The 13389-nt window shown below is 36.4% G+C and overlaps 1 long non-coding RNA gene across 1 annotated transcript in view; it reads right to left on the bottom strand.

The window, feature by feature from the left end:
• Positions 1-12886, bottom strand: part of LOC144233716 (uncharacterized) — an 85470-nt gene extending 72584 nt beyond the window's left edge. The window contains exons 1-2 of the long non-coding RNA XR_013335736.1: positions 12837-12886; positions 10318-10417 (exon numbers count right to left, since the gene is read on the bottom strand). This is a non-coding gene — a long non-coding RNA (uncharacterized LOC144233716). The remainder of the gene's footprint in view (positions 1-10317; positions 10418-12836) is intronic.
• Between the last annotated feature and the right edge of the window lie 503 nt (positions 12887-13389).

Below are 13389 nucleotides of genomic sequence, written 5' to 3'. Positions count from 1 at the left end.
GATATGCAGGATAAATAAGTGATTTGAGCAATGGTCTTTCTATGTATCCCTTTAGAATATAATCCATATCTGCCAAGAAGCAGCTTTAGTGTGCACATTTAGTTTTTAGGCATGTTATCCACAAGCAGGAGAAAGCAGTGGAATCTGAGAATGCTGAAGGTCAACTCATTTCTCTCCATCCTACTGTCTCATAACATAAAAATGTAATCCCAAAACGACATTTTCCCACATAGATTTATGTCATAGACATCCAGAAACTTACGCATACATATACAACCCCCAACGTAAATTGTTTTCTCACTGTGGGATTTCATTTCCTTATTCCTCTAGAAAATGGTATAGATGTTTTCTTCTAGAAAATAAAATTTATTTCCAGTCTCAAAACTTAAGTCTTCAAGAACACACAAGCTCTTTGACATAAAAATAAAATTCAAGGAAATTCAAGAACTTTCTAAACGGTATTATTCTTAGACTAACATTTCATACAAGCTTTTCATTATTTTAGACACTAAAAAGCAGCTCTAGAACTGATGTGAATTTGAATATCAACTAATTACATAGGCATGTGCCTATCAATTATTGAAAATAACAAAAGTTATGCTTTGATCACACCACATATGAAAGTGTTAGTGCAAGAGCATCAAACTTTGAATGCAAAGCATTCAAGACTGGTCAAGAACCAGTTTTACATCCCTTAGCTCACCTTCATCCTATAAAAAGAGTTGGGATCATTTGGCCAAGAGGTGGACATGACAAAAGAGAACTTTCATCTAATATCTACCCATGGAAGGGATCAAGTACTTACTTCCCTGCAGCCCAGGGCAGAATGGCTTCTGGAACTAAGTATGTCTCCTAGAATTTGGTAGACTTGGTGTATTGGTACCCTATTCATGACTGAGAAATCTAAAGAGTGAGATGCTGATTGGATTAACCTATAGCAGTGCAGTCTCTGGAAACATTTTGGGGATAAGTGAACTTCCACTTACAAAGGGTCAAAATTGCAGATTTCCTAGGGGTCATGTGAGAGAATGAGAGAACATCGTTCTAATTTCTTCATGATTGCATCTGACAATTTCTGCTATTTCAGCATGCTAGGTGATAGATATACATATATCCTTCTCCAATTTCCATGTCTTTTCTAAGAACTTCTTCCCTTTGGAATCTATCACAAATAATTAAGGCTTCAATTTTCCTCTAATCCCTGGTTGACTGGCTCTCTGGGGCTGAATTTAAAATGGGATTGGATTGAATGGCATTACCTTCCCCACTCCATCTCTCCATTGGCTCTGGCTACCCTTAACCATCTCACCAGAAGAATGGGCATTTCCCCAACAGTTCCAAAATCATGTTTTTCTCTGTGTGTTTCCACAACTCAAACTGAAAACAATCTTTTCTCTCAATGGTCAGCTGCTTCCTGCTCTAGCGTTTGCTGAGATATAAGCTATGGCACTCTGCCTTTGCTCTGGTTAGTGAATCTGTCTCATAGTTTCTGACCAAGAACTATTTCTGTTAGATACTTTCTAAGTCTATTGCTTCAGAGATGAAAGGTGTTTTCTCAGCCATTTGAGTTCTCCAGACTTTGAGACATTTTCTCAGTGAAGCACTTTTCCTTTTCTAATCTTTTTTCCTCCTGTAGCAAGAATGGACTCCCCTATGGTGTTCATTTCCTACGGATGTGCCTTTGCCATTTTCTCAGTCTTAGGTAGGTTTTGTTTTTCACTTTTACTTGACTCATAGGTAATCCTTTTCCTTCTACCAAATATGAATTAATCCTTTGCTGGATGGAAGTATCCACTTCTCTTCCCATTGTTTTATGTGTGAATTAATTAAGACTTATTTGCTGCAAGCTTAAATTCTTCTTTATGTTTCATATTTTAGTACATTATAGAGTATTCCACAATATGGAAAAAGAATTGAACAACCAAGACTTGAGCTTCTCTGGGATCTTAGCAGCAGTTAGTTGTTGTATGTCTATCTAAGCTCCTCCCAATATCTACCAGGTAGGAGAAATGCTATGCACAAAGAATTTCATCACAAAGGTATCTGCACTTGATGGGGGAAGCAAAATGTGCACAGTAACCTCTACTAGTTAAGTAAGTTATTGCAAATATATGTATAAAACATAGTGTGGTCATTTCAAATGACATTTATGAAAACTCTGTAAAAACATGAAAATGCTTATGGTAGAATAAAGTGAAACACAATTTACAAATGTATCATAACGGTGGACATTCACTGTAAACACATATGCATAAAGTGTAAAACTATGCAGAATAAAGCTATAATTTGTGTTAAAATGGGGAAAGTACAGGGATGCTTGGGTGGCTCAGTCGGTTGAGTGTCCTACTTTGGAGCAGGTCATGATCTCATAGTTGGTGAGTTCAAGTCCTGCATCCGGCTCACTGCTGTCAGCGTAGAGCCCACTTTGGATCCTCTGCCTCTGCTTGTGTGCTCTCTCTCTTGCGCTCTCTCTCTCTCAAAAATAAATGAAACATTTTTTAAAATGGAGAAAGTACATATATTCCTATTTAATTGATTAAACATAAAAATATCTCCTGAGGGATACATAAAATATTAATAAGAGTAGTTATCTTTTGGGATTGCAAGTGGAACTGAGCAAATGGTGCACAGAAATGGGCAAAATGCTNTATATTTTATTGAATAATATTTATTAAATAAATTTTTATATATATTAGAAGACAATAAGCCAAGGTGGAAAATAGCAGCTATTGCTCTATATTTACAAATGTTTTATTGTCTTCTTTATACATATAGCATTCAAATTTCCTCTAATGAATAAATGTTCTTTTTACTATTAAAAAAAGAGAGAAAACCAAACATTTTTGTCTAGTTTTTTCTTTTAACGAATTCCTTGCCAGACAGCCTAAACTCAATAAAATCTAAAGAAGGAAGAAGGAAAGTATCACTTGTGGAATTACAAAAAAGTGTCAATAACTATGCCAAGGATTTCACCTGTTTTTCCCATAGTCAAACCAGCCAGAGCATTAGAAAGGAATCTAAACAGAAAACTGCTTCCATGAGGCTCTTTCATATAAGATTAAGATGATGCTACTCAAATTTTAGTGTCTATACTAGTCATTTGGGAACCTGGTTAAAATGTAGATTCCAATTCAAAAGATCTAAGGCGGTTATGGGAGTCTACATTTCAAACAAGTCCCCACGTGTTTTGAAGGCTGCTGAACTGAAGACCACATTTTTGAGTAGCAAAGATTTACTACAACATAACCTGGGCTGTTTTTAGCACAGCTCAGAGTCACCACCTGCAGGGTACTCTCTGAACCACAGAATAGCCAACAGGTCAGTTTTCCTTACAGAAAAGATTAGCAATATTGTAATATTTATTGTACTTAGAAATACAATTTTTTAAATTTTAAAATAAATTAAAAATAAATAAAATAAAATTTTAAAAAATCATTGTATTTAGAAATAAAACAAAAATAAAGATACCTAACAAAAAGTTTATTCTTTTGTTAATAAACAAGAAGTTTATTTCTTAAAGTTTTTGTTTAATAAACAAAAAGTGTATTTCTTAAAGCCCTTGAAATATTTTTCTTCATACACCTGGGTACAAACTGACTGCTTTGGATGAGTGAGTATGCTGGACTTCATTGTCCCAGCCTGGTCTATGTCTTTAACAGCACTTAGGTTGAAAAAGATAATCCAGGCTTTCTGGGATTAGGAACCCTTCTTGTCCAGAGATGGTGCCAATAGGACACTTGGTTTTTAGTCTCAGCTCAGTCTTTTAGGAGCAGTATTACTTTGGGCAAGTTATTTCAGCCTTCAGGCATTCAGATCCCTCATTTGTAAAGTGTGGCTGATCAGCCAGTGGTGACTATACCTGGGGTGCAACATCTGAGGCTAACTCCATTGGCTGGGCAAGCTGAAGATATCTGCCATGTTTGCACTTTGTACTCAGAGCCTTGGGGAGCTATTGAAGACTTAGAGACAGGGGATCATACAATGGTCCGAGGCAGGACTAACACTAACGGACAAAAAGAAATCCCACAGTGTGCCTAATAATTAATCAAACGATGATTAACTCCATGCAGCTGCCTGATTTAAAACAAATTTCAGCTCCTGTCGCTAGCAGGAGAGAATCATTCCTAAAAGCAAGGCCAGAACTCTGATTACACTTCAAGCAGAAGGTTGAGGTTAGTAAACAAAACCTTCATTAAAGACCATTAGAATATCAGCTATTACAAGTATTTAAATTTTTATAGATGTGTTTGAATTTGATTAAATAAGATTTCCACATTTGTGAACCACACTCATCTTTCATATGCAAAGGCCTGTGATCAAAGCATAAAATCTGATTCTAATTAACATTTCCCTCTTGAAATTAATAATAACTACTGTTATTTATTAAGTAATCTCTTCTGTGCTAGGTGCTTTACATGCATTGTCTCAATTTACTCTCAAAGCAACTACAGTGAGATAGATATTACTACCCCCATTTTATATATAAAAAAGCAGGCTCAAGAGGTTAATTAACTTGCTAGAGGTTATACAGGTGGCTGAACTGGATTTTGAACTCTGCTCTGAACGATTTCTTGGCTCTTAACCTCAAACTTACTTAAATAAAAAACAAAAGACAGACACTAATTTGCCAGTTGTTCATCACTCAAAAGTCACTCAATATTCATCCTTTAACCATTACACATGTACATTAAATATATAACCTCAATCTGTAACCGTCCATGAATGTATCATATCCTTGGTGAGAAGAGTCACAATGTAAGTGACATGCCATGTACTTTTAGAGTATTTGTCTAAAAATGAATAATCCTGAATACACACACACATATATATATCTATATATATATATAAAATCAGTTTTATACTTTCCTTTGGATATATATTACTAAGATTTCAATATACATCCAAACAAGTATGTTTGCTTTAATACATATATAGTATATATTAGATATCTGTAAATTCAGTCATCTCCTATGTGTGCTTCATTTCAGGATCATGCACCTAAATATAAGTCTTTTTTTATTGTTTTTTAAAAATAAGGTCACATACAGATAAATACATCTATGACTATATTTCATAGGTACCATAGTGACATCTTGTGGAAAAGGCATGTTGAATTACATCTGTATGTTCCTAAGTATTTCCAAACTACTTTCTCTATCTCCAAAGTGGAAACTGTCATCAGATACAGTTTGAGTATTGACTACTGAAATATAGTTTGGTCCTATACAAATTTAAGATAGCAGGGTTGGTATCAATTTCCAGTATGTTGAAAAATAATAAGTATCTCTGAATCATAAGTAGTCTAAATTAATAAGTTGTGAGAAGTGATTCTTACAACAATATTGCAAGAAACTTAAATCAGTAGACCTTTAAAATAGTCATTGTTGTTTCTGTTTTTAGCATATGAACGAAACAATTTCCTCTGGGAATGATTTTGAAATAAATTAATTGAAAGCAGATAAATAATAATTTTCTCCATGATAGAAATTCAGATTTCCCCAGTATAACTTTTAAAAGACTCAATCAAGATTTATTAGAAGATTGTTTACAGAGTACAAAATAAATAATTAATTATTTATTGAGTGCTCACTATGTGCAGAGCATTATGAAAGCTTTTTTTCTTAGTAAAAACTACTGGTTTGATCAGCTGGCTGGAGCATATTTGTTCATGAGGCTGAGGGTTGATTTTATTCACATGGCTATGAGTTTTCTTCTTCTGCTTCTTAGGAAGTAGTATGGCATTATGGAAAAACATTGGACTTTTAAATTTAAAAAATTAATTTTTTGTCTACTATCTTTCTTTTCCTTTTCTATTTCTTTTTTTTTTTTAATGTTTTATTTACTTTTCAGAGAGACAGAGAGCGTGAGCAGAGGAGGGTCAGAGAGAGAGAGAGACACAGAACCTGAAACAGGCTCCAGGCTCTAAGCTGCCAGCACAGAGCCCTACGCGGAGCTCGAGCCCTACGCGGAGCTTGAACCCACGAACCATGAAATCAAGACCTGAACCGAAGTCAGATGCCTAACCGACTGAGCCACCCCGGTACCCCTTACTATTATTTTTCATACCACATTTTAGAAGGATGTTACACTTAAAAATAAAAGGCATAATTCTTTTTTTCATCATATCTGATCTATATAATAATTAGAACAGATGTGGTTATTGATTGTAAAAAAGCCACTACTGGATAAATCCACTGTTTTCACTTATTTTATTTTTTAGTTACTATTTATCACCACTAGAGGGCATCTGAGGACTGAGCTTAGTACAATGGGATGCTGTGAATGAAACAAGCCTCTATTAAAGTAAGACTAAATTTTCCATAAAAAAAGCTAATTGTATTTGTGACTTAGATATTCAAAAACTACTTGATGATAGTTCTATAATTAAGTTAGTAAATATGCATAAACTTCCTATTAAAGTGTTAACTTCAAACGCTTTCTTTTCATTTCAACACAACAGCTAATTCTGTAATTAGAATTAAATTTGCAAATGCCAACTATAGTAATGGCAATTATGCATCAGATTGTATTTTCAACTGCACCTGCCTACTTTTCAAAAGTTGGTATGCAATTACAAACAAAATTATTAAATATCTGGAAAAGAATGCAAAATTAGCTAGGCACAACTGGTCCTAACTATTAGAAATCTCCAGCATATAATCATTATTAGCATTTTACACCCAACAACATTGTTTAAAGTACCTACTAGGTGTCAGGCATTATCAGTTCTGGATTCACTGTCAAGGAGCTCCATCTAGTGGACGAGATAGACAAGAAGACAGATGAGGTGGACTACAATGATTAGCGTGCTGCTGGGACATGTGTAGCACAAACTGGGAATCAGAAGGAGGGAGAGCTCCAGCCTCTCTAGGTAGTTTTCTTTTTCTGATAGATACATTCCTCTGACTATGGAGACCTAGGCTAAAGGATAACTGCTGACACACAAACATGGTTTCCAATCCTGTTCTACACTCTTACTAATTCTACGACCTTACGCAAATCTTTTAGCCTCTCCAAGCTTTGATTTCCCCCTCAATAAAACCTGTAATAATAAAAATACAAGCTATCATAGAGGATTATTGGGAGGACCAAAGATAATGTCTTAATGTACTCGATGCAACAGTTGGCACATAGTGTGTGTGAACTATCGTTATTACTATTACTACTTTCATGTCATGACCAAGAGACCTGGAATGGATTCCATGGGCTCAAGTTGGAGGCAACCAAGAATGCACAGAGAGTGTTTGCTTTTATTGTGTCAACGAGAGTCCTCTGAGATAAGAAAATTGATGATTACCCCAAGAATGTAGCTCCAATCTCTTGGCCATGCTAACCAATACATTTTTGTGCTTTTTCTCATTGCTGGATTTCTCTCTCTCTCTCTCTCTGTCTCTCTTTTATTCTTTCTTGCTCTCCATGTCATTTTCACAGAATATCTAGGTGGGGTGAAATAATTTTTCTCTGTCGAATGTGGCATTCAAGAATGAAATATGTTATTTTATGTCTGGTTGGGGTATTTAATACAGGAGTCTCTAGTGTAATATCTTACTCAGTCTGGATTTCCTATATTTAGAGGGGTGGAAAGGATGAGATGCACAAATCATATTGTGTTTTTATTTTCTTAATCTTTTTTTTTTTTTTACTACATTTGCTCAGGACCAGAAAGGCAATCACAAAACCAAAACCAGATGGGAAAAAGTAAGCCAAAGGAAAACTAAATCCTGATTACTAACAACTATTTAGATCATATTTTATCAATCTGTGACTCAATAATAATTAGCACATATTTGATGAGTATAATATCTCAGATCAAGCTTCTTTCTCTAATGTCATAGATATTTATATCATGACAGAGGGTGAAATAATCCAGCAAATTGAGGTGGAGAGTTTATAGCTATTTTCCTCTAAGCTCCAGTAGATCAGTATCATGTGTCCCCTAACTACATATAAAGTCACAAAACAGATTTCTCCTTCAAATTCTCCTAGATGGAAAGGTCTATAGGAAGGTCTGACCCTCTGTTTTCTTAAATTGACATATCATGGGTATATTTGGGAAACAGCAAAACAAAAACAAAAACAAATTTTGGAGTGATTTTTGGCTTTCAGCTGGTGTAAGGATCAGGGTCTGACCTTGTTTTAAATGGAACACAAGCGAAAAGTGATGGAAAACATCAAATTATGATGTCTTTCTTCTGTCTCTGTGGTAAACATCATTCTAGTCCCCATTTTTTCAGATTAAAGACAAAGGATTCCTGACACTCCTCTCCTGATCAAATAAATTTGTTTTCAGCTAACATATTCCAAGCTGATTAAACAGCTTCTTTGGTCAAATAAACTGTGCAGAAAGAGATTGTGGGTGTAGCACAAAAGGGAAGGAAAGCTGGGTCAGGAAGAAAGAAGAGGAGAGTGTTATTTGATGATTTCTTCTATTGTTTATTTTTTCCCTGTAAATACAATTGTAGCTAAAACTATGTCTCTGTATTAATGTATAAACTAGCTTTTCACAAGCAGTTTTATTTTAGTCATCTACATAAGGAATTCATTTCTGGCAGGAGCTGAGCACACCCGCTCCAGTTGAGACTGGCTGCAGAGAAAGCAGGCCAAAGCTTTCCTATGACAATGACAGTGACTGGTCAAAAACTCTGGGTGGAAAAGTCCCCAATGCAGCATGTTTTCTGTTCCTTCAGGGGATACGGGACAGGGTCGTGGAATCAATGATTGTTTGGGAGGGAACAATACAGGCAGTGACTATTCTGAGCCCACTACTTTGGAAGCCTTGTCTTGCTGTATAAAACCATGAGGAGGCCAACCTTCAGCTGAAAAACTTTGAGGACAGTAGTCCTCACACTGGTACCTCTGTAATTTACTCTGTCTCAATACTCCTTTAAGTATTTCTTTTACCCACATCACTCTTCAAAAGCTTCTTTGGTTTCTGAGGTTATCCAATATTTTCCTGCAATCAGCAGAGTCCAGATTCAAAAATTTAGGAATCCTTTCTTTAACCAAAGACTCCTTCTTTTTCAGTCTTTCTAGTCAGCTGGCTGCGATCTAAGAGAAAACAACTAGTAAACTTCAATCTGTAATCACCCTGCCTTTGCTCCAACAGCTTCACCTCACCTCAGCACTCACCTAACAACTCTTCTCTATGCGCCCCTAATTAAAATGGCATGTCTTTCTTACAGTGTAGCATATCAAACATGATTTCTCTATGCCAGGCAAGACAGTAGGCACTGCAAGGATGCAGAGATCACTATCATAGTCCCAGGCAATAAATGGCATTCTGTACTGAATTCCCATTGGATAGAGTAGGGGAACTTAATTTGGGAGCCGAAGAATGGGATTCAAGGGGGTGAATAGAGCCAGAAGGCATGAATTTCTCAAAACTGTGTATGTGTGCCTGTGTGTGTGAGTGTGTGTGTGTGTAAGTGTGTGTGTGTGCACATGAGTATTCTCCCAAGGAGAAGGCCTCTGTCTTTCGTAGTGTGTAGAAAAAGATTACCGTGAAACACCAGGTATGTTTTCTGTCTGCCCTCTGGAATGTAAAGAAAGGAACAAGAACAATGATGAGTAGGAGACTGGGCGGAGTCAAGGAGATGGATTCAAGCATTTAGTAGAGCTATTATTTAAATACATAATATTGCACGAATACTTACTTTGTTTCTTTCCTTATTTTCTCCCTATCATTTTCCTAGTGCAGTCAACAGTTGAAAAGAAGATAAGAAAAGCATCTGACAAAAACAAAATTCCATTTTTATATAAAATATTTTAAAGATGTATAACTAAAAATAGATATTATACTTATATTTTGTTCTACTTATGCCTGATAGCTTTTAAAAGTACTTCATAGGGGCGCCTGGGTGGCTTAGTCGGTTAAGCGTCCGACTTTCGCTTAGGTCATGATCTCGCGGTTCGTGGGTTCGAGCCCCGCGTCGGGCTCTGTGCTGACTGCCAGCTCAGAGCCTGGAGCCTGTTTCAGAGTCTGTGTCTCCCTCTCTCTCTGACCCTCCCCTGCTCATGCTGTCTCTCTCTCTCTCCTAGAAATAAAAAAAATAAATAAATAAAAATAAAAGTACTTCATAATGCCATTATGGGAAAGATGTTTCATATAGCGCTCCCCAACAAATGAGCACTTCCTCTTCATTTAAACACCTCAGATATGTGCGGCAAAATCAATGATACATATAGCAGCAGAACTGAAAATAATCATATGATTAAAAATCATATATGGTCTCTATTGTAGCAGATTTAGGAGGACAGAAATAAATATTTAATCAAACCTTAATTCTTTCAGAAAAAAAAGGATGAATCAAGACCTACCTCTGTTCTGAGGATATTTTTCCAGTTCCATTTCAAGTCCCAAAGTTGGTTGGTAACATGTCTTTTTCTTTTGAGCCAGAATTGTTTTAGTTGGACTGGCCTGGAGGCAAAAGATTGTACTCTGAGAGTTTCATTGGGTTTGCACGTGGCAATGTTCCCAGTGTTGTATAGAGCTCTAGCCTGACCTGCTGACTGTGATTCATGAGCCTTCTGTCCAGAACGCTTCCCAAAAAGTGAAGCTGAGATGACACAAAACTACTTCCCAATCTAGCAATTGATGTGTCATATTTTTTTGCCTGGTCCCTTTCTGACAAAATGTTTTCTTACTACCTATAGGTGTCAGAGAAGGCATCCTGGAGGACTTGAAGCATGAGTAATCCACTGAGCAGTGCCATCTCTAAGGCTGAATTGTCCTCATCTTCCCCACGTCCACCTCCACCTCTTATGGAGCTAAACACTTCCTCACCATATTTTTTTGAGAACCCTGAGTCCATGGCCAGCCTCCCTTCCCCAACTGCAGCCCAGCCTCCATCCTCTTTGGATAAGTAAGTCCTGTTGACCTCATGGATTCCTCTTGTTACTGCAGCTGTAGAACCCCTATAACTCTATCTAAAATGCAAGCCTTGGGGATCATCTCATCTCTCCTCTTATTGCCCTGTGCTTCCTCTCTCCTGAGTCTTCTTTCCATTGCCCTTCATTTCTCCCAGCCTTTCTCTTGTATCTACAGAATCATTTCATTGTAAATAAAAGCCCCCTAACTTTGTCAAACGTTGCACAAAATTTGTCTTCTGTTCCTTCATTCTTCGACAACTCTGACACTTAGTTCATTCCTAGTCCCTCTATTACCTTGGAGAGATCCAGCAGCTTCACTTCCATCCCTTGTTATGTGAACCCTACGGTCTGTCTCTTCAAACAGTCTTACAGCACTCTCACTCTCCAAGCCACTTCTGCCCTGAGGCTACTCTGTAATTCTCAATCTTGTCTGTCTTCTCCACTCTCATATGTGATAAATATGTCTGGAGAAAATCACCCATCTTTTTAGATTATAAACATTATAAAACCAAGGTCTTTAGTCCGTTTCACCAAACTTCAGACTTTAACACTCTTCTCAAGCTCTCTTCTCCTAGATTAATTTGACCTCTTAATAGACTGAGAAAAAATAAAAACTATGTGGTTCATATGCCTGCAACTATTTGTAGCCACATTGTTATATGTTGGTATCAGAACCTTATACTCATCTCTGTCCCTATAAGCTCCAAGAAGGGGGTGTCCCTTTAAGGCTAACCCATTTCCCTGTACTCTGTTCTTTCTTCCTACTCCCTCAAGAGACTGCTCCATTATTTATCTCCCCTTTCTTCCTATAACTATAAATACTCTCTCTCAACTGGTTGTGTTATGTCAACTCATGAATGTACTCTTTTCCAGTTCTGTGAGGAAAACATTACAATTTTTATCAATTTTAATGGTTCTCACTCTGGTTGCAATCTTTTCCATTCCTTCAAAGTAGAGCATCCTGAAAGAGTAGATATATATTTATCACCTCCACATCCTAACTTCTCTCTACTCCTTAACCTGTTGCAAACCACAATCTGCCATGGGAACCCCACTGACACTGTTCTCATTAAAATCATCAATAATCCCCTCTTTGCTAAGTAGAGAAGGGTAGTCAGAGTCATTTTATCCAATGTCTCCATGCTTTATGATACTGTTATTCATATCCTCTAACTCCCTTGATTTCCGTGATGTTACTTTCTGCTTATCTGATACCTACTCTCTAGTTAATCTTTGTCAACTTCCTTCAGGAGCTACTCTTTTTCTACTCTCCTCTTAAATGTTGGTATCCACAGATCAGTGCCTTCTAATCTTTTTTACCTAATAAACCACATGGATAATAAAACTATTTATATAACGTACTAGGATAAATTGGAAACTGATTGGAAGTGTCTAAATGGTATTTGTGAAAAAAATCAGTTGCCTTCTCTATACATTGCATAATTTATAAGAAAATAAAATAAAAATAACTAGAAGAGGTATTAAACTAGAACTGAATTTGTTTAAAATTCAAAAATATTAATTTTTAAATTTTGAAATGCTACGCACAATTACTTGTCAACACTTTATAGTGATGATTTCTTCATATTCCTGATAGTCACAATCAACAAAAATCTTTGTTGTCACATATAGATAATAAAAATATTTCCTTAATTTTGGCAAATATTCAAATGTTTACAAGCATTGACATTACATTTCCTGAGTCTAACAGCTCTGTCTTTTCTTTCATTGACAAATGTAATGTTAACATTTCTTGTGAAAATATAAATTTCTAATTTCATTGAACTTTTTCATATCAAAGATTTCAAAATGGTGATTCCCATCTGAAGTACTTGCGGTATTATAGGTAGTCTGGATTCCACACTGACCACAAACTGACAAATTTATTGATTTTATGTGAAATCAAAGATGTAAAACCACCACCTGAATTGCACCTACTCTTCCTGCCTTTCCTACCACCTTCCTACCTTCCATCTCACTCAACTGGCCGCACCCAGTGCTTCTTGGATACCTGGACCATCAGTTCCCCCAGGAACACCACAGTTGGCCACTTCCATTCTAGAAAAAAAAAAAAAAAAAGAAGTTCAAAGTAAAGTAAGTGTTGAGATGGTGGATTATATCCTTGACTATATTTTGAGTTTCGCAACAATGAAACTGACAGAAGACTCTTACCACGTTAGCCAACTTCAAGGAATGCGATATAAATTACTAGAAATAGTATGGCCAAACATTCCACTGAATGGCTACAACATCCGGATGTAAACATCCCGGGGACTCTGGACACTGCTAATCCCAATCAGCTTCTCTAAATTTGAGGGGATTATTATCTCATGGAAATCAGTACCGCTTTACATCAGACAGGAAGCCCTTCTATTAGATTCTGTCTTTACCCCTCTTTCCACTGTATATATACTTTCAGAAAAAGGACATTTGCTTCAATAATCAAAAAGTGTCCCATATTTTGACAATTCCCTGATTTATGTCTGTTTTCTGAACTATAGACCTATATCTGGATGTTTC

The sequence above is a fragment of the Crocuta crocuta genome, unplaced genomic scaffold (assembly GCF_008692635.1).
Source record: "Crocuta crocuta isolate KB4526 unplaced genomic scaffold, BGI_CrCroc_1.0 scaffold105, whole genome shotgun sequence".
Taxonomy (NCBI): Eukaryota; Metazoa; Chordata; class Mammalia; order Carnivora; family Hyaenidae; genus Crocuta; species Crocuta crocuta.
This window is presented reverse-complemented; position numbering and strand designations above follow the sequence as displayed.